A 23,468-nucleotide genomic window follows, 5' to 3' on the forward strand; every position below is an offset into this window, starting at 1 on the left:
AAAAATGTCTTTTACAGATGAGAAAAATTATGGAAAAGTTAAGGACAGAACCTCTTGGTAAGATTCCAAATAGCTTCCAAAGACCAATCCTGAGACTGATCTTTTCTTATTCTTGTAGGGGCATTAGTAACAATATTCTCCTCAAGTTAATACTGGCATCTCATAATTCCTTTACATGAATCTTTTGGTGACATGCATTAATGGTGCTTTCCCCCACCCACCCAAACTGAGATGATTAGACTTATCCAAATATGAATTGGCAGTATCAAAAAGGATTGACTCTTCCCTTATTAGAAATTTTCAAGAAAAACCTGTATGATCATTTTGGAATATATTGTAGAGGAATTTTTTCCTTAAGATTTTGGCTGATAACCTTCCAACTCTGAAATTTTGTGACTCTATGAATAGAACCTAGATCTTCTGATTCCCAATTTATAATTTTGCTCTACATTTCCCTAGAATTCAGAAGCAGCTTGATTGAATTTATACCCAAAGAGTGAAATACACAAGACAGCCACTGTAAAGAGTTTCTTTCTTTGTTATTATCTCTTCCATAGCTGCCCCTAAGTCAAAAATTGTTTGATTCTAACTATTGGCTTAAGGTGTTAGAAAATTAACATATTAGAAAGATAGTGATGACTTAGAGTTTCATCCTCATAAATTATTAAATGTCATCCCCCAATTGCCCAATGTCCCTATCCTCCCAATTGAAAATCCAAGAAACAAGGATTTAAGTATTATATCAATCTAGGGCTGCTAAAGTTTCATCTACCCAGTGGTCTATTCACTAGTAAAACATAGTGAAAAATAAGTAAATTGAAAGATCAGGGGGAAAAAGAAACTGTGGACCCCCATTCCATTTAGTAAAAAGGGGAGAGGGAATATCCTTTATTTCATGAAGAAAAAAAACAAGAAATATTTTTAAATGAACAATTTACTTTTTATTTAATCTAAGAATGTCCCTAAATTTTACTTTTATTAAAAGCTGAAAGTCAAAATTATTGTTACAAGATACTTTCCTCAAAATGTTACATTCCTATTCACTATCTGACCCCACAGGTAGAAAGAGTATAAAGATAGGAAAGCTGTCAAGATACACATCATATATGGGGATACATCCAAATGAGATAGTAACTTGGATCTTGAAATTGTTCTTTATCTCCTACAGTCATTCAGGCTGAATTACCTGCTCTACCAGCCATGTGACCCCTGGGTATGTTACTTAGACTTTCTATGCCACAGTTTCATTACATATAAAATGGGGATAATAGCCTCCTCTCCTCCCCTTAGGGTTATTGTGAGGAAATTATTTTGTAAACCAAGTGCTATAAAAATGGATCACAGGAATTTAAAAGTCATCTAATCCAACCCTCTCTCTTTACAGAGGAGGAATCTATTCCTTTAAGAAGTGTAGTTCTAAGGCACCAGTTGTTCTTTTTCATCTGTATTCAAGATGCGGTTACTGACTAGTATGGGGCATGCCACTTTTGATCAAGAAGTGAGGTTGTCACCTGCTAAGACCAACAAATTTTAGAGTCAGAAAAGATTACCAAATAAAACTTTACAATACCTTCTCAAAATTAAAGGCAATAAGAAAAAAGGAAGAAACTGGCTAGACTATTCACCTACTGTAGTCACTCCTAGAATTCTTGAAGTACATAGGGCAATTCCTTGAGAAAGACAAATAATAGGATTTAGATCATCCAAATACTTCTTTTTTAAAAAAAAAAAAAGGAGAAAACTAAGACCCAGAGAGACAGAATTCTAGATAACAGCAGTGCTAAGCTTTGGACAGAGGCCTACAATCTCAAATAGTCTTCTTACAACTGCTCTGACTAAATGCAGTGCTCTTTCCATTAAGAGTTTACTATTACAATGGAAATTCTGCCACCTCATTCTTCCCCCCATTACTGCAAAGAGAAGTGGGGGTAGATTCAAATTGTTGATAAGGAAAAATTTTTCTTTTTCTTCTGGGATGTTTGGGGATGGGGAGAATCAGTTAGAAAAAACTATGCCTGCTTTTCCCAGGTATTTATCCCAACCTCTTTGTGGAGTCAGTATGCAGTGGACCCACCAATTTGTCAATGTCCCCAAAACTAAGCAATACATCAGCACTTTCTGTGGCAAATTACTTCCATGTGGGATCAAATTTGATACTGAAGCAATTGTTAGGTTAGGTTTTGAAGGACTTCACAGACTTCAGGTCATGAAATGGAAATGTTTGCCATTAGTAAGGAAGAAAATATTGTCAGCAATGTTCCAGGAGATTTTTATGACTTCAAATTTAAACTGCCCCTCTGCTTTTGAATAGTGAGTTTTAGCATCGATAAAATTTATCACTTTATCTTTGCTGCCCATTAGCAAATGTTAATGTTCTCCCCTATAGTGTGCATAGTGGTAATGTATTTTGTAGTTCTAAAGTCCTAGAGGTGAGAGTTTGTCCCCAGATACAGTAACAAAGCAGTATGGATAACTCTTGCCAACAAAGCTGATCCACACTGTCCAAATGCCCTCAATAGTTAATTTCTTTGATCAGGCAGTTCTTCTCAAGCAAGAAGATGTTGTCAGTCTTGTTGAAGGAGCCAGGTGGAACGCCTGGGCATAGAGGAGACCTTGGCACTGTGCTCCAGACACTTGCTAGTATTGTGGTTCCTAAACAGCTCCTGCATCCCGACCACATAGCAGGATAGACTGCCATTCACACTACCTTAGGACCCAGTCCCTGTCACCACACCATGTGTCATGACCATGGATAATTTACTTTTAAGCATTAGGAAAGTATAACTTAAAATAGTTAAAGCTCAGAGGGAAGTGATGCTGATAAAGAAAGCTGAAACAAACAAAATGAAGGTAAGGTTAGTCATACCAGCTAAAGATGGGATTGAAAATGAGATGGGGTACTTCTACTAGGTCTATACCCCCAAAAATCTCAATGAAAAAAGAAAAGGATCCATATGTTCAAAAATATTTATAGGGATTTTTTTTTGTACTGGCAAAGAATTGGGAATGCCTATCATTTGAGGAATGGCTGTACAAGTAATGATATATGAATGTAATAGAATATTATTATACTGTAAGAGATAAAGGGGATGACCAGAAAAACTCAAGACTTGCAAACTAGAACAATCTACACAGTAACAGCAATATTGTTAAGGTAATTAACTTTGAAAGACTTAGTAATTCTGATCAGCACAATGATTTATCATCCAAAGAACTCATGATATAAAATGCTATACACACCCAGAGAAAGAGAACTGATGGTCTCTCTGAGTATAGACTGAAGCATTTGTGTATGTATATGGATATGTGTGTATGTGTAAAACACACACACATTTAGATATAGATATAAATATAGATGTGGATATGGATAAAGATATATAGATAGGTATAGGTATAGGTATAAGTATAGGTATAGGTATATGTATAGGTATAGGTATTGTTATAGGTATAAATATAGGTATAGGCATAGGCATAGGCATAGGTATAAGTATAGCTTTGGGTATACACTGTTTCCCACAATCTTTTCTTCTGGAACATGGCTAATGTGGAAATCTGGTTTGCAAGACTTCATATGTATAGTGGGCATCATATTTCTTGCCTTCTTAATGGAAGAAGGGAGGAACTGAGGATGGGAGATAACTGAGAACTAGAAATAAAAAGAAAATTAAAAAAAGAAAATTGGGTAGGCCTATAAATTGGAATTTATTGTTTGACTGAAATTAGTGACAAAAGGAGACAACAAAGTTGCTAAATTCTTACTCTACTACTGTTTTCTCTGTCCAGGAAAATTACCTTTGTACTGAAAATTGCGGGGTAAAAATAGCTAATCCACTGATAGCTGAAATAAATAGAACAGGAAGAAACTATAGAATTGGATCAACAACAGAATTGAAAACAGGCAAAAGTTGCTCCAAGTTTTGAAAAAATGGAAGGGAACAGAACTTGAAAACTTTTATGTAAAAACAAACAAACAAATAAATAAGCAAACAAACCACCATTATGCAGGCCAGTGATCTTGGCTTTAATTCTTGTGAAAATTCTAGCAAGTATTTGGTAAAGTAAACATGTTTTGTGTTTGGGGAGAGGGATGTAAGAGACAGAAAATTCAAAGAGATGAACTTTGTACTCATTGAACAAATACTTCAGAGTAATCACTAATGATTCAATGTCAAAGTCTTCAGTAGACTACTTGAGGGATCAATGTCTGCTCCTTGTTCAACTTTTTTTTCAAGGATTCAGAACTTGCATGTTCATCTAATTTGCATATTACTCAAGGTTTGAAGAGACTGGATATGAGAGTCAGACTCTGATAAGCTCTTGACATGTCACAGGATTGGACTGAATCTCAGATAATGAATTTCAATAGGGACAAATGTCAACTACTTTTCTTTAAACATCAACTTCATAAGTACATGATGGGGGTGGAGATGATGTGGTAAAATAGAGACAAACCTGGTACTTCAGGTTGGAGATTGTAATTATATGAGACAAAGAATATTTAACAGTTTAAAAAAAAAGGAGATCTACTTCACCATATCAGGAGAAAGATATTCAGATCAGGGAAAGGACATTTTGGAGCATTCAGATTTGTTTCAGCAAAGGATACATTTTTTTTTGTGCCAGGTTAGCCCATGCTGCTTCAGGACTATGATCAGAATTCTTAGTCCTCTGATTTTCTTTATAATTTAGGAACCCAAAAAGTTCCATTATTGGCCCAAGCTTATAATCCCCTGTGATTTATCTGAAAAAAAAATATTTAGGGTAAGACTAAGAATTGAAATAAAGAAAAAATAGTTTAAACAATTATTTCTGTCCATAAAAGAATAATTGGTTTCCTTGAGTTTGTAGCGAAAGAATACCATTTATTGGGAATAAGATAATTTAATTAGAGATTTACTTAGGGAGCAAGTTTTATTAGATAAATCTTAAAACCTACTTTTCTATATCTCCTGTTGTAATTATACAAAGTTTACAAATAATCAGAGTACAAACAATACTAACCATTACTCTTCACTTATAATTAAAAGCAATTTAAAAACTTTATACCATTACTGAGCAAAAGGCACCAACTTCAATTGAAAAATCATTACCAATAGTGTGTAACACATTGCCAAGTAAATACACTTGTCTCACTGTGCAGTCTGCTCTTATTGGCATTTGGCAGTCTGAAAATATAGCAAAGCTATCTGACTTTTCTATATTTTCAGTATAACAAAAGGAAATCACTATTAGAATACAAGTTAAAAATCAACATCCATTAAAATCATGTTTTTAATCTTCCTTTTTGCTACTACATTTGACTATAGTATTTTGATCACGGTCTGTTTTTTTCTTTTATGATGAAGGAAATTTCAGTAAGTATTTTATTTAATAGAAGATGCCCAACAGATCTTTTCAAATTATCTTCGTTATTTTCAAATACTTCTGGATGGAAAACTTCAGTGATTCTCAGACCACCCAAAATTATAAAGAAAACAAACTTTAGTTTGACCTGTCCAGAGAGCACTTAGAAATAAGAATAACAGAGTTTTGTCATTTTAAATGAGGCCCAATACAAACTTGTATAAGAATTCATTCTATTATGATATCTATGATCTTTTTTTAAGACCTCCATTGAGGAAAGTCCAATACTTCTTGAGGTAGGCATTCTTTTGGGTTCTAATTGTTGGAAAGTTTTTCCCTACATTAAGTTTTAATTTGACTCTTTTCCACTTCCAACCAGTATTACATCTAAGAAAAAGTTGAAGAAATCTAGTGTTGCTTCCATGTAAAAATCCTCTGACTCCTTAAGGTGATCATTTTCTTCCCCCTGCCTCTACATGTCTTCTGTTCTCCAGGCCAAGCATCCTAAATTCTTTCTACCACATTTCATTTGGACTGTAGTCTCAAGTTCTCTCCACTTTGATAACGCTCCTTTAGATGCTAACTTCTCAATATTCCTCCAAAAATGTGGTTCCATAGGCACACAGTATCCTAGTATATTTGACACATTACATTTGTATGGTTGCCTAGGAGGTTTTAGTAAGCTGCTCATACCTAGTTAGAGACATAAACATAACTGACATCATCAGTTAATATGAAATGTTTCCTTTGACAAAGTTTTGAACCTTGTATTCATTCATAAATACTTAAATAATTTGATCAACAGTCACTTATTTATTCAGGTACAAAACAGTCAAGAGAATCCAGGTTTCATGATTCAGTGCCAAGAATCTAAGAAAACCTTAAAAAAAGCTCTGTATTCCTATTGTACCTATGTTAGAGAGGCAATATGGCATTATGTATAGACAGTCAATCTTGAGAAATAGGAAAACAAGGGTTCAAATCTTGCCTTGTCAGTTTTTGGCTAATTAATGGATTTACTGGCTGTTTCAGATTTCTACAAGCTATGTTACCCTTAGCAAGTAACTTAGAGATCTTATTGCCCCAGTCAACTCTAAGATTATAAATTAAAGAGTATTCATATTGGCAGAAGGATGTCCCCCCTAGAAATTTCTTATACCAATGAGATGATAGGTCCAATGGTGAATATATATATATATATAATATATACATATATATATATATATAATGTATATTCATTCATATGCTTGTGCTAATTTAAATTGTCAAATACTGCATTTCATTTCCATAAAGTAAGTTTTATATATATTGGCATAATAGGGAAGGAAGATGAAACCAACTACATTATCCAATTATTGTCTGCCTACATATGGACATTAGTAGGATGTACTTTTCATAAAGCTGTGCATTTCAGATCTGGGATTTGAAGAGACATATGGATTTCCCTGAACTGGGCCACACTTGTCAGTGATTAGTAGAGTTGTGTTATGTGAGTAATTGAAATGATTCAATACTGACGTTAAACTAATTGGCAAAAGAAAAAAATCATGGGCACTAATACTACCCTTGTTACTATTGTGTAACATTTCCATAGCACACCATTTTTGTAAGGGTCTCCTTAAAGCACTCCTATAATTTTATATGGTTCTTTCTTTAATTTGCAGATAAAATGAAAATGAACTTTAGTGCCTTCATCAAGCATGTAAAGCTAAATAAATTCTTATCTATCTGAAAGTTATGCTGACTGTAAAACCTTAATGACTGCATGAACTAAAAAAAGCAAAGAACTTTTTCCCTTTCAAAACTATAACCATCGGAGATTATGTTCATAGAACCTCTCATTCACTTTACGTGTGAGTAGCCTGAAATCTACTTGAAGACAAATTATTGGTCAGCAATTATTTTAAAACTGTGGCCCAGAAACTTTCATCAATGTGTTTTTTTGTATCAGTCAACCAGAGGATGTATTATTTCAATTCAAATGACATTTAAAGTCTAATCTGAAAAAGATACATATATATATGTTATACATTTTAAAAGTTATTGCAACACCTGTAGGAGATGAGATATGCCAAGAAAATATGTGACCAGGAAACATGTTTGGAGTAGCACACCTAGTGAGCAGGCAAAGTTGAGGGAATCATTAGGTCTTGGAACACTTATGGAGGGGACTCATGAGGCTTCAACCCTGTCTTCTCCAATCTCTATTCCTTTGCTAATGTACTTCATTCATTTCTTTATATGTTGAATACCTTTCTTCAAAACACAAGTTAAGTGCTGCTTCCTCCATAAAGATTTCCGCTCTGTTTCAGTCTGCCCGTCTTTCCTCCCCCTCTAAGACTTAGTTGCTGAAAATGATTGATCTTTCTCACAAGTTTTTCTTTTATTTCTTTTATGAGAGACAACAACATAAAGCATGAAAAAATTAAACATGGAGTCAGACTTGATAACTTTCATAGTTAAGCTTGGGTGAGTCATTTTACCTTCATAGATTTAGTTCCATAATGTTTTAAAAATGATAATGCTATGCATAATACTTAATTCACCTTTTATATGTATCATTCTCTACCAAGCTTCTTGGGAGTGGGAACTGTATCCTATCTTTGTTTTGTTAGAGATTAAGATGATATCAAGTATATAGTATGTACTTTATAGACAATCGTTGACATTTCTGAATTACATATTGACATTGCTGAATTGAATTCCCCTGAATATTTATAGATTTTCAGACCTAGATAATACCTGGCAAGATAATATGTTTCTTATCAATTTAGGAGTACAAAAAAGACAGTTATAAATCTCAATCATGTTATCTTGAGAGCTTCCATGACTCCTAAAAATCCATATGATTTATTACATACACATATACAACTAAATATACACATCCATTTTTAGTATTTCCAAGCATAGAAAATCATTTTAACAGTATAGATAGATAACTCTTCTGTCAATTAAGATCTTAGAGAGTTGTCTACAATAATAAAAGATTAAGTTATTTTCCCAAAGCATATTTTTAAAAAGGACTTGAACCCAAGGGCTTCCAAATCTCCAAATTCAAATCACATACACATAAAATCAAAGAAAAAAACACACAAGTTAACACACAAAATATTTCCAAACTATGGAAGCATAGATTAATATGATTTCCTTTAATTTTCTTTTCATCTTGGCACTTATTGCAATACCTGCTGCATAACAGATTTTTAAGAAATGTTTTTCACATCTAAGTCAGCAGTGCATATAGGGTTTTTGTTTTCTGAGACTGTCACTTATTTTGGGAACACATTCGATTTCGTAATTGCAACAAAACCAAATTTGATATGGAAGAAACTTCTTTAAGTCTGTGCTTAGGTCCCAGATTCAAGGGCTGGTTCTGATGAATGGAGCTCTTGCAGGCATAATTATGTTCAAGATGTTTAATTTCTCTTTCACAGAAAGGAGATTGGCTTGTTATCAGCATCTTACTAAGGGATAATCTCAGCCCTCTACAGGTTTATGGAGGTCAAAATCATCTTTCCTTCAAAGACATACAGCACTTTACATGAATGTGCTCTGCAAATTTATAAACACTATCACAGGCCTATCTGAGATCAAATTTTATCATAGCAAATGCCATTAGATTCCCTAGCCCTAAATCAAAGCTCTTGTGGGCACCATAGTTAATATAGAAAATTTGTCATTCATAGTTAATATGGCAAATTTCCAAGACAAAAAAATTAATTTGGATGCTTTTCCCATATTTACTCTAAAGAGATCTGGTGTATAATTGAATTCATGGTATGACCAGAATGTAGATGTGATGTTTGGGATTGGTAAATAGCTAACCTTTCTTTTAACCAGAAAGAATAAATACAATACTCAGCTTTTATGTAGGTGGCACTAATCCATGCCTTCTCATCTCCAAAGTTTTATGGCAATGATAATAAAGTAGTCCCCTCAGCATGAAAATAGCAATACATATGCTCAGATGTCCTTTGTTCCACTGTTATTGTACCCAGAAGAGTAAATATCTACAGCCAGTCAATCATGTCTAGGTTTGATTTTGTACCCAAATTTGCATTTGTTCTAGTTCTGAAAGGGACCCATCTCTCATGCCTCTGTTACATAATGCCAATGAAAAATACCTTAGGATAGAGAAGTACAATTACTAGGTCATTCTTTGACATTTTATATCTAAAGAGCCCCTCTTCTGAAGTCTTGTTTTCATTTCAAGGTCAGTGCCTGAGGGTCTTTGACTGTCACAATATAATGGAGAGATGAAAAGGTTTGATTTCTGGTTAGTCTTTTTAGTTACCATACATAACACACCTGCAGGGAGGAAGGGGAAGACTGTCTCTATATGGTCTTGAAGCTATCCATGATGCATATATGTATAAATGAAATTGTATGGGGTAGAAATCTTAGAGTTCTCTTTTATAAATTCAGAAATGAAATAAATAAACAAAAGTATATGGATATACAGGATCCTAGCTTTTAAGCTAAAGGTTCATCTAGTCCATTCTCCTACCTCCCTTTAAAAAGGAGACTTAGCTCCATAGAGATTAAGTGACTTGCTCAAGATTTCATGACTAGTAAGTGGAATATTCGAACCTTTGACACTAAAACCAATACTCTTCTTATTGCACCATGGTGCTTTTCCACTAGAAAGATCTAGCCAACTATTTTTGTCTAGATATATGATATCAATGATATGGGGAATTCTCTGGTGAGAAAAAACCATCCAATAGTGCCAACAGATGACTCTTCTGTAACTTACAATCTTAGAGAGCTGCCAGTGACAGTAAAAATTTACGAGATTTGTCTGTAACAGGTATTCTAGAAAGGACTTGAACCTGTTTTCCCAACATGAAAACCTATACTTAGGTCTACTATGCAATTCTGATAAATAGAAATCTGTACACATTTAAGGATGTATATACATATGTATGTGAATATTCATTTGAGTGCATATATAGATATATGCTATGTAATACAAATATTTCCAGCTTTGAGATTTCAGAGCTATGCAGGATGGAATGGATGGATGGTACAGCAGCTATCTAACCAAATTCAACCCCCAAAGTAATACCCACTACAAAATATTTGATCATTCAATCATTCAATTTGGTCATTCAATCTCTACTTGAATAAATGAAGTTACCTCTAATGAGAGATAACCCACATCTCCTTTGGCTGTCCATTTAATTTATTGTTACCTTTGATTGTTAGGAAGTTGTTTGTTTCTGACATTAAACCATATTTTTTTTTCTTTCTTAGTTTCAAGACATTATTCTTGGTTTTGTCTTTTGGGACAAAGAAGAATAAATATAATCTCCCTTCTATGTGATACCTCTACTAATACTTGAAGATGGTTAAGTCTTCTTTTCTACATGCTACAAGCATCCCCAACTCACATACTGATTCCTTCAATAGATCTTCATAGAAGGCAACCAGGTGGCAAAGTACATAGAGTGCTAGACTGGGAGTCCAGAAGACTTGAGTTCAAATCAAGTACCTCAGACACCTGGTAGCTTCATGATCCTGGGCAAATCATTTCAAATGTCAAGTGTCTCAGTTTCCTCATCTGTAATATTACTTACTTCACAGGATGATTGTGAGAATCAAAAGAATGAATATCTGTAAGGTATTTTGTAAACAAATTAAAATAAAAATGCTAGTGTTCAATTATGGTATATGAATGTGATAAAGTACTATTTTTCTTTAAAAAATCATGAATGACTAGGCTTTAGAAAAGCCTGGAAAGATTTGCATGAACTGATGCTAAGTGAAGTGAGTAGAACCATGACAACATTGTACACATTGACAGCAATGTTGTGTGATGATCAATTATGATGGACTTTGCTCTTCTCAGCAATATAATAATTAGGGGTAGCTAGGTGGCACAGAGGACAGAGCACCAGCCCTGGAGTCAAGAATACCTGAGTTCAAATCCGGCCTCAGACACTTAATATTTACCTAGCTATGTGTCTTTGGGCAAGTCACTTAAACCATTGTCTTGCAAAAGCAAAAACAAACTAAAAAACCAAACAAACAAAGCAACAAACAAAGACAATTCTAAAGGAATTGTGATGGAAAATACTACATCTAGAGAAGGAACTTTTAAGTCTGAATGCAGATCAAATGTTGCTATTTCCAATTTAAAAAAAATTGTTTTATGTTTTTCCCTCCCATGTTTTATTTTCCTTTTTGTTCTGATTCTTCTTTCAACAACATGATTAATATGGAAATATGTTTGACCTAGTTGCCATCCTCTGTCAAGGGGAGGGAGGCAGGAAAGGGAGGGAGAGATATGTGGAACTCAAAGCCTTCCAAAACAACTGCTGAAAATAATCCTTACAAGTAGTTATTATTGTCTGCATTATTATTATTATATATCATACATCCAAGGTACTTAACGATTCAGTACACTAAACTATTCTCCATCTTATCCATTGTTTTTGTTGGGCAGAACTGAATGAAAGATTCTAGGTGGGATATGTCTAGGGCAGAGTAGAAAGGAATTATCACCTCCTTATTATTGTCTAATGTAGCCCAAGTACATTAATTGTCATATCATTTTTGAGTTGGCAGTCCTATAAAATTCCTCCATATTTCTGATACAGATTGTTGTCCAGCTATGCTTCTCCCACATGGTACTTCTGAAGCTGATTTATTTTGAACCCAGGTAGAAGTTTTGATATCCAGCCAAATTAAATTTCATCAGAGCAGATTCAGCCCAATGTTCTAGCCTGTCAAGATGTCCTATACCAAGTTCTTTCAGTGACTGCACACATATCATCAAAATTCATGACTGACTTAATAGTCACTCATTTAGTCTACAGTTCCATTCCTAATCCCCACCTCCATACATATGTTGCCTCCAACATTTACATAATTACTGACAACTTCTCTCTTTTACTAGCAGTTTTGTGATACTTCTCACTGTTAGGTTCACAGGCTTTGAAGAATAAAAATAACAGAAGCAGAGCAGGAAGAAGAAATTAGAGATGACTTGACAAGGTAGTTCTTTCAGCTTTCTTTTTTGTTTGTTTGTTTGTTTGTAAGGCAATGGGATTAAGTGACTTGCCCAAAGTCACACAGCTAGGTAATTATTAAATGTCTGAGACCAGATTTGAACTCAGATCTCCCTGAATCCAGAGCAGGTGCTCTATACACTGCACCACCTAGCTGCCCCTCTTTTAGCTTTCTTACCTGGAGCAGCATTATTTTTATTGCTATCATAGTTGCCTAAGAGAGAAATTGACTAATTTTATTCATATCTAAAACAATAGCAAAATTTTGTTAACGCAGAAAATATGGGAAGGAAAATTCATTAGAACTTGTAAAACACATAGAGAGATTCAGAAAAAAGGACAAAGAAAAAAAAAAACAAATGGTTATTGTTCTTAACTGGCTGAAATGTGTTATTACCTGTGAATTGTAAGGAATTATGAGAAGGTTTGCCCCTATTTTGTGGTGTTGTTGCAATGTGCCCCAGTGGAAAGAATACCCACAGTGTATATTACAGTATTTATTCATGGAAGTATTAAGTTCATTTAAAGGATCAACCAGAAAAAAAAGAGTAGTGTGAAAGGAAGATTAATTATAATTACATTAGAATATCATCATGCACATATTTTAAAATATATTTTGTTATTACTTTTATCTCCATGATAAAATATTGTACTTTGCATTTTTTACAGACCAGGGATTTTTACAAATGTGATTGTTCAATACACTGGAGGATGATCATGATCCTCTCAATAAGTTTTCCTTTCATCAATATTGCATTAAAACTACCTGATATACTGGAGCTTGCCCTCTAGTTCTTGTAATAGAGATCAACAAACGATCTATCAGTCTTGCTTTGTTCTGCCTGTACATTTACACATCATGTAGCCTATAAACTTGGACATTATTAATATTTCTCATGCCACTTTTCCATATGCTTCCATATGCATTTATAGTTTAAAACACCTCTTTATTGTCTTCCTTCATTAGAATATTTCTTGATGGTATGTGTTTTCCATCTTGCTTATATTTCCATTCCAAGAACTTAGCATAGCACCTGGTACCTCATAAATACTTGTCTGACTCTTATCTGTACATTTATCTATCACTCCGTCATTTGTAAGCATAAATATCTATTACGATTTCTTTTATACCATATTAAATGTGTAAACCAGCTTTGCTAATATGCTACAGCCTACATCAGGTAACTGTTCATCTTTCTAATGCCCTTTGCCTCAAATTCAATTTGATTCATTCAAGTAAAACCTACTTGAAAGAGGAATATTTATTTTAAATTTCTCAACAATAAGAGACCCTTACTAATGTGTGGAGGAAATACATAATATTATTAATAGTTTATGGAGGAAAAAGGCAGAGAGTCATTAGAGAATTGTTAAAAGTTTTAATATTTTATGGCTAATAGTTTTTGACCTTTAGATATGACACATCATTATTCCTGCAGAAAAAGAAGCCAAAGCTGTGGTATTTATCAATTCACCATATCTATCTAATTCTGATTCTAATTCTAAGAAATGAAACATTATATTATGGTGTCAAAATTCAAGGAAATAAAAAGGCAGCTTTAAGAGCATTTGGATAACTTATCTAAAAGTAGCTACAGTGGAAACTGCTAAGATTTTGTATTTTTTTTTAAGTTGGTAAGGTTTTTTTTTTGCACTTTACTATCTTTCCTAGTTTCACATAAGTACATAAGTGAGAAAAAGAACTATCCATTACAGAGCCTCTCAAAAACTCATGTTTTGTTCATCTGCCAGACTTTTTCAGCAAATGTGTCTATGATGAATTTCTCTCTCACCCATCCCTCTCCCCACCCCAGTCTCTCTCTCCAAGAAAATACAGTTGTAGGATTGGCCTTAAATATTATATTTTTTTCATGTGCTGAGAGATCTGGAAGGCCAGATGAAATGTACTCATTGCTATTTAAACTGTGTGGGAAGAAGAAAATTCATAAGAGGATGACATTTTATTAAGAGCAAAATATTAAATTTGCTTCCATTATTTTTCTACCATTCTTTATAATTATTGGTTCATTTTCCAGATTTCCTTCCTAGCCTTTTGAAGTGCTTGTGTATGTATATGTATATTGGCATGTATGTGGAATAGTAATCTGAAAGTATTTCTATGAAAATAACACTCCTCACTCCCCACCCCCACCCCAACTGCTCAATGATTCACATAATTCTTATAAAACCATTTAGTCTGCTTTGATCAAGGTCAGAATATATCTCTGAGTTTTAATTCCTCAGAACTAGTTTCTTTTTTTCTGGTCATGTAAATATTATATAAAATGCATTGACAGTTAGTCCCTGGATTTGGGTCATGCAACCAAACAGATCCAGATAAAATAGAGCAGGTAAATTTATGTCTCAATTATCTGATTCAGTCCTTGACATTACCTAAATTCAAAACAATGTTGTCAGCTCTTCACTTCACTATTTGCTGTTGTACAGACCTGGTTTATGTGAGTATCATGTAGGTGCAGATTTTAATAGTTTCGGCTATACCCAGGAATTACCTGCGATGCAACTTTAGGAGAAATGAAAAAGTAAGGGCATAGGAGCATGCCTACTTCCTAAGGTAAAATTTCTTTCAAACAAGTAACATGACTTTGTTCTTCCTCTGATGACAGGAGACGAACCATCTTGACTTGAGTGCTCACCAAGTTGTTAATGATGAGTATCATACAATGCTCTGAGAGCAGGTTTTGATCGAGACACAAGTGAGAAAATCTCATTCAGTTCCTGGAATGAGATTGGAATGGATACACTAACAAGAGGTAAAAATGGTACTGAGAAGAAAAGCTTAGAGATGCCAAGACATAGTTGCAAGTCTTCACAAATTTTTGTAGGGTTGATTCTGAAAGAGTTTGAAGAACTATTTTGGAAAGAGTTTGTTGGGCTTTATGTTATTTTTTGACAAGAGTAAGAAATACTGTGTACTAGAATATTATTATGCTTTAAAAGTTACATAGCAAGAGTAAGAAATGACTGTATACTAGGCCATGATTCTATAAAACGTGCATATTTAAGGTATCAGGAAGGAAGTGATACAAAGCAAAGTCAAGAAAAACCATATCCACAATGACTACAAAAAAGCAACTGGAAAGAATAAAGGTGATAAAAACTTAATGTTGTGCAATTATGATGACCAAACTAATCTTAGAAGAGATAAAAGAATCCATGTGTGTCTCTCTGACTCTCCCTTCCTTCCTTCCTTCCTCCCTCTCTCTCAGAAATGATGGATATAAAAAAAACACATTTTTCCTTCCTTTTTATAAAGCTTGGCTCTCGGTGAGGAGGAGGGAGAAAATCAGAGGACTCTAAAGATAAATATTTGTCCTTCATTTTCAAGGAAGACCACAATATTAGGGATATGATGCCATAACAAGTACATGAATTGGATTTGAGTGATGAAGAGGGGATTATTCTAAGTCACCAGCCCCACTTTCTCCACCAGAATCAGCTATGCCCAGATATGAATCAGGACAACTGGACGACTCTGGGTGCAAGGCAATCAGAGTTAAGTGGTTTGCCCAAGGTCACACAGCTGGTTTGATGGTTGAGTGTCTGAGATCAGATTCAAACTCCTGTCCTCCTGACTCAAGGTCAGTGCTCTATCCACTGTGCCATTAGCTGCCCCTTAGAGCTGGAATGGACCTTTAAGCTCACTCAATATAACTCTCTCATTTTATAGACATTCCTATTGTGGGGTCATGAAGTATAAGGATAATTTTTTCCTAATGCAGCTTTCATGTTCCCAAAGTCTTCTCTTCTCCTGGATCAACAATATGCACTTGCTTCAATAGAAAAAAGATATTTCTACACCTCTTTATTCCTTCCTCCCCAGATTGAACCTTTAGATAGTTATTGATTAATTGCCTGAAGAATTATATATAGAGAGAGACTAAGAAGGTTAAATGACTTGTCTGTAGTCACACAGAAAGTTTCTTAGGCATTAGGATTTACCTGATTTCAACCCCAGCTCTCCATCTTCTGTCCTATCCATCTGCTGAAAAGCATCTAATGAAAAAATGAAAGTGATATAAAAAAAGATACCAAACAAAATGATTTCAAAATTCTAAATTTAAAAGGAAAAAATGAATTTAAATTGCTACATTAATAATAAAGATCTATATCCTTATTATCAACCACCATTATGATGGTGATCAGTTGAATATAAGTTGAATTTAATATTCTATTCTGCTAAACTACTGAATGAATGGGAATTGACTGCATAAGAGACAAGGAAGCAGTTTTCTACCAAATATGAATCCTTCCCATAAGGAAGGGAGGGGAAGCATTTATAGTTTAAAATAAATTCCTGAAAATCACTTTGCATTTGCTATACTTAGTTCATCAACAGGAAAAAAGAAAATTCAAACACATGCATTGAAAAGGAAATATCTATGCTAAATGTCTTTGGTATCCTGCCAGATTTACCCACAGAAGGTCTCAACTATAAACAAACAGCTACTTACACATGTATGACCCTGGAAAGATGAAGACTGAGTGGGCACAAAATGGTGTCTGTTTTAGCTTGAGTTTCTACTTCATTGTGAGCTGTCAGATTTTCGTCTCCTTCCAAGAAATAAATGCAAACTGGGACTGTGCTTCTAGTGCTATAAGAAATATTTAGTATAACCATCTCAAACCAGAATGATCCCTTTTTGCTTATTAGGAATGGGTTTCTGAGGGAAAAATTGTTTTTTTTTTGTTCCTTGTTCATCAGTAGTAAGTATCTATAAATTGTGAAACTAATATACTCACAACAAGGCCACCACCTACCCTTGGCTCTAATTTTAAATCAGTTCAAAATATGTGTGAACTATTTTCTTCTATTTTAATTTATTTTTATTAAAGATATTATTTGAGTTTTACATTTTTCCCCCAATCTTGCTTCCTCCCCCCCACAGAAAGCACTCTGTCAGTCTTTACTTTGTTTCCATGTTGTACCTTGTTCCAAATTGGGTGTGATGAGAGAGAAATCATATCCTTAAAGAGAAGAGAAGTCTAAGAGGTAACAAGATCAGACAATAAGCTATCTGGTTTTTTTCCCTAAATTAAAGGGAATAGTCCTTGCACTTTGTTCAAACTCCACAGCTCCTTATCTGGATACTGATGATACTCTCCTTTGCAGATAGCCCAAAATTGTTCCCGTTTGTTGCACTGATGGAATGAGCAAGTACTTCAAGGTTGAACATCACTCCCATGTTGCTGTTAGGGTGTACAGTGTTTTTCCTGGTTCTGCTCATCTCACTCAGCATCAGTTCATGCAAATCCCTCCAGGTTTCCCTGAAATCCCATCCCTCCTGGTTTCTAATAGAACAATAGTGTTCCATGACATACATATACCACAGTCTGCTAAACCATTCCCCAATTGAAGGACATTTACTGTATTTCCAATTCTTTGCCACCACAAACAGGGCTGCTATAAATATTTTTGTACAAGTAATGTTTTTACCCTTTTTCCTCATCTCTTCAGGGTATAGACCCAGTAATGGTATTGCTGGGTCAAAGGGTATGCACATTTTTGTTGCCCTTTGGACATAGTTCCAAATAGCTCTCCAGAAGGGTTGGATGAGTTCACAGCTCCACCAACAGTGTAATAGTGTCCCAGATTTCCCACATCCCTTCCAACAATGATCATTATCCTTCCTGGTCATACTGGCCAATCTGAGAGATGTGAGGTAGTACCTCAGAGAAGCTTTTATTTGCATTTCTCTAATAATGGTTTAGAACATATGGCTGTGGATTACTTTGATCTCCTCATCTGTAAATTGCCTTTGCATATCCTTTGACCATTTGTCAATTGGGGAATGGCTTTTTGTTTTAAAAATATGACTCAGTTCTCTGTATATTTTAGAAATGAGTCCTTTGTCAGAATCATTAGTTGTAAAGATTGTTTCCCAATTTACTACATTTCTTTTGATCTTGGTTACATTGGTTTATGTGCAAAAGCTTTTCAATTTAATGTAATCGAAATCATCTAATTGGTTTTTGGTGATATTCTCCAACTCTTCCTTAGTCATACCCCTTTCCATAGATCTGACAGGTAGACTAGTCCTTGATCTTCTAATTTGCTTATAGTATTGTTTTTTATGTCTATGTCCTGTAACCATTTGGATCTTATCTTGGTAAAGGGTGTGAGGTGTTGGTCTAATCTAAGTTTCTTCCATACTAACTTCCAATTTTCCCAGAAATTTTTATCAAAAAAGGGAGCTTTTATCCCAACGGCCAGACCCTTTGGGTTTATCAAACAGCAGATTACTATAATCATCTCCTGCTTTTACACCTAGTCTCTTCCACTGGTCCACCAGTGTGTGAACTATTTTCAAAGCAAAATAGGTGGAGCAGTAGGTAGAGTGTGGCTCTGAAGTCTGGAAAATCTAAGTTCAAGGCCTCAGACACTAGCTGGGAGACCCTTGATAAGTCAATTAACTCTGTTTTCCTCAGTTTCCTCTATGTAAAAGAAGAATAATAGCAATAGAACTAATCTCTCAGAATTTTTGTAAGGAGAAAATAAAGTAACAATGTTATTCAATATTATTGTGAAGCTCAATTTATATAAATTTTGCAGTTTCTTTCATGGAGACTATGTCTCTGTCTCTGTCTCTATCTATCTATCTATCTATATCTATATATACATATATATATATATATAAAATGTATATTACAAAAATCAGTATTATTGAGTCACCCAATTTAAGATATGGAAGAGTTAAATGACTGGTCTTCCAGTCCTAATCATTTCTGAAACACTTCCCTCAGCATGTTGCTATCCTGTCTTTATTTGAAGAGGCTCAATAATAAAGAATTCTACTACTTCCCTAGGTCATCTGTTTAAGTTTGAGATATCTTTTATTATGAGGAAATTTTTCTTTTCAAGGATCCTAAATCACCCTTTCCTTCTCTTGCTCCTTGCTCTGCCCTCTGGGGACCAAATAGAAGGCCAACTTTCATTTCATCTGACAACTCTTCTAATACATGATATTTGCTTTCTTGTTCCTTGAGTCTTCTCTTTAGGTTGGCGAATCCCGAGTAGCTTTAACTGAAAGGAGTTAAGTCTATATACCTCTTCATTCCTGGATCCCAATTACTATATTTCCCTGAAGACCTAGATAAGCTCTGGCATGATTTTTTTTCAGTATGCCCCAATATAAATCCCTGTTAAGATTGTCATCCAGACTAACCATTTAGTCCAGTTATTGCAACAGATAAAGGATAGAGTGAAAATGATATTAATATATTAAGTAAATATAAATGATTAAATATGGACATAAAATAATTAAATATAAATAGACAATATCAGCATTAATACATACTTAATATACTGAATTAATACTTAAATATTTAAATGATAATATAAATTATAATTAAATATTTGCAAATACCCAAGCAGGTGCTTTTGAATGAGAGGTAAAGCTTATGTAAACAGATGAATTCAAAACATTGCTGAATGACCATTAGGAGTACAGACACAATGCACTTGATAATGTCTGGATAGAAAGCAAACCCCAACTCTAATCATCACAAATGGCAAGAAAAATAAAATTGAGCATGTTCCTTGATTTATGTTTTTGAAATTGAAAAAGCCTGTTGCACACAAACAGTTATAAGGATGTTCATCTTTAATGCTGCCCCTTGTTTTATGAGGTGGCCAGAGGTCTGCTAGTCTGGGATTCAGCCAGCACTCACCACACTAAAGATATGAAGAACTTCTTTACAGAGAAAAGAACAGATTAAACAGCAATTTGTGGAAGAATGACTGCCTATCACCAGACATCTCTGAAAATAAGCCTTAATAAATAAATATTTTCTGGGAAATACAGTATTATGAATTAGGCATACAATAGGTGCTTAAATACTTATTGATGTCTGAATGGTTATATACAGAACAAACCATGAAAGACTAAATTAATCGAGATTAAAGTAATCTTCTTAAGACAAATATTGAGCAATTATAAGTAGTCAATATTTAACTGAGCTAGGTTGGTGCAGTGGATAAAGCACTGAACTGGCAATCAGGAATCCTCATCTTCATGAGTTCAAATCCAGTCTCAAACATGTACTAGTTGTCCTATTTTACATGAAAACTGGTCACCTAGATGGCAAATTTTTGAAATAAAGATACTGTGCCTATTTGTCTGTATATGACAGCTAGGTGATCAATGTCTAGAGCATTGAGTCTGGAATCAGGAAGATCCGAGTTAAAATTGAGCCTCGTACTTAGTAGCTATGTGAATTTGGGCAAATCACTTTACTTTGTTAGCTTCAGTTTTCACATCTGTAAGATGAGCTGGAGAAGAAAATGACAAACTATTTCAGTTTCATTGTCAAGAAAACCCCAAATGGAGACACGAAGAGTCAGATACAACTGAAAGACTGAACAACAACAACAACAAAAGCCTATTATGTTATAAGACCAGAATTATAGAGTCAACAATTTAATATTTGGAAAAGACCTCAGATTTGTAGGACCCTGAGCAAATCACTTCAAGAATATGGAGTTTAGTGTCTCATTTTCAACATCAGGAGTGAATTGACCTCTATGGTGCCTTGTAATTCTAATTTTAAAATCCTCTTGTTCTTCAGTATAACTATAATTCTGTATGACTCTTTATTTTAAAAACCACCACCAGAGAAGAGTTTAAAGAAATATTATTTTCAAGGAAATTCTATGTCACATTCTCACAATGTGAGGATAAACCACATAAAATCAATAGGTAGCTATCAGATAATCAAAGATACCAATAATTTCAAAATCAAAGTTATTTGGTGATATTGTATGAGAAGCCTATCAAAGTAAATGTGTTATTTAGGGTAAGCAGCCAATGCAGACTAAACTATCAAAAAAGACTAATGATTTTTTTTAAATGAACATTTTCATGTTCAGTTTTTCTATCTGATTAAAAGTACAAATCTTTGCTGTTTTTCAGTTGTGTCTGACTATTTGTGATCCCATTGGATCCCACTGGAGTGGTTTATCATTGCCTTCTCCAGCTCATTTTATAGATGAGGAACTAAGGCAAGCAGGATTAAATAACATGCCCAGGATCACATAGCTAGCAAGTATCTGGGACTAAATTTTAACTCAGATCTTCCTGACTCCAGGCTCCATACTCTAAACACTGATCACCTAGCTGGCATGTAAAGAGATATAGGTACAGTGTTTGTATTTAAGAAATTTACCATATAGATGACCAGTTTTCATATTCATGCAAAATATTACTTAGTGCTATAAAATTAGAAAAGACCAGGCCTTCAGTGAGGAATAGAAAATTGGGGATGACTGAGTGAATATCTTAGCATATAGGATTATGGAGATGCATGTTGTTATTGTTATTGTTCAGTTGTTTTCAGTCATGTTGACTTCTTATGACCCATTTTGGATTTTCTTGGCAAAGATACTAATGATGGCCTCATTAGCAGGGTGGTACTGTCACATTATGAATATTTTGGACACACAAAACATAAGTGCCAGAACTAAGATTTGAATGCAGGTCCTCTTACTCCAGATATGACATTCTTTCCATGTCAGAAGAATAAAGACTAAGTAGATTTGAATAAATCCTTAAAAATTCAAAATTTTTGACAAAATTACAATGCTCTTAGTTTTACAGTGGACTAAGAAGAAATGAAGTATATACTAGGCTATAAAGAATGTCTTTCCAAGAGGAGTCCTGTGATTACTTGACTTTGTATTCAGTAACTCAGAGTGAAATAAGTTCTTAGAGAGTCAAGTACTTAATAAACTTTAGTTAAATAGAGATAATCTAGAATAGTGAAAAAAAGCTTTGGATCTCATATCAGTGGATCTAGGTTTAAATCCTGTGGACTTGTGTCACCTGTGGATGGGCTACTTGATCTCTCCAGGTCTTAGTGAACAGTGAGGGAGTTAAACTAGTTCACCTTTGAGATTCCTTCTACCTCTAATTCTAGGGTTCTTTGATTCTCCTAGAAACGATGTGTTGAGCCAGCTCATAACTCCAGAAAGCCAATTGTTAAAATTTCATTGTGAGTCTTTATACATCAAAAACTGGCAAACTCCAAATCAGGACATAATTCGTTGTTTTGTTGATTGTTCAGGTTTAGGAAATAAATGGAGAAAATTTTAATAATATAGATTGAAATTAAAAGACTGTAGAAAGTTGTGGAGAGAATCAGTTGTTAATCAATGTCCAGCATACCACATCCTAATAAGAGCTATTTGGTAAACAGCATGATCTAGCCTAAAGAAAAAAAAATTGATTTAAGCTGAGATTTGTACATATGGTAGCAACTTGGTATGTTTGGTCACATAGTTCCAGTTGATTAGTATAAATTTGGATGAAACTTTGACTAATAAGAAAGTTATTTGAATGACAGAGACTAGAACTTTTTGGGTTTTATTTAATTCTACTGTTTTATTTGACAGCAGAACTTTATTCAACAGCAATGGATTCAGGAGCCTAGACCCTCTAATCATTTTGCATTCTTATGTATTGCAAGAGTAAGAAGATTAAATAAACCAGCAAATATGTATGAATTAGGCTTATACTAACTGTCATTGAGTTAGAATATAAGATCTAGATCGCTCTTAGATTTCATTCAATTCAACCGTCTCATATTATCAGTCAAGGGTAGTGACTCACTGAAGAAACCAAGGTAAGTTAGCTGCAAGATTTGAACTTGGAGCTTTTGATTTCAGATAAGGCTTTCAATTTTCTCAATGTCTTGTGTTCATACTTTACCTAAATTTCTACATCTCCAATATGATGTTAATAATTCTTCCTCTCCCTGACTGGAATGTTTCAGACTCAGTGGTGTATTACATATGAAAGCATTTTGTTCTCTTCAGAAGAAGGGTGTCATCTAGAGTTCAAGGTATGATTATAGGCAGCTCTCAACTTACAAATGAGTTGTGTTCCAAAAGTTCATTCACAAGTCTGTTGTTTGGAACATGGAATGCATTTTCCCACAGAAATAATGTTATACATTGTAGTTCAGATCCCTGACTAGTTCACAATAGCTTATTTAGTCCATGATGTAGCTGAAATATAATACATTTGCAATGAAAAATAATAGAAAAGTGTATAGTTGTAATACTAGAAATGAAAACAGAAAACCCACAAAATT

At 34.2% G+C, this 23,468-nt stretch overlaps 1 long non-coding RNA gene and 1 pseudogene across 1 annotated transcript in view; both read right to left on the reverse strand.

The window, feature by feature from the left end:
* Positions 1 to 23,468, reverse strand: part of LOC141520298 (uncharacterized) — a 111,769-nt gene that overhangs the window by 81,482 nt on the left and 6,819 nt on the right. Inside the window, exons 2-3 of the long non-coding RNA XR_012477581.1 lie at positions 16,832 to 16,972; positions 16,320 to 16,373 (exon numbers count right to left, since the gene is read on the reverse strand). This is a non-coding gene — a long non-coding RNA (uncharacterized LOC141520298). The remainder of the gene's footprint in view (positions 1 to 16,319; positions 16,374 to 16,831; positions 16,973 to 23,468) is intronic.
* LOC141520494 (THO complex subunit 3 pseudogene) lies at positions 2,000 to 6,034 on the reverse strand (annotated as a pseudogene).

This window comes from Macrotis lagotis, chromosome 4 (assembly GCF_037893015.1).
Source record: "Macrotis lagotis isolate mMagLag1 chromosome 4, bilby.v1.9.chrom.fasta, whole genome shotgun sequence".
Taxonomy (NCBI): Eukaryota; Metazoa; Chordata; class Mammalia; order Peramelemorphia; family Peramelidae; genus Macrotis; species Macrotis lagotis.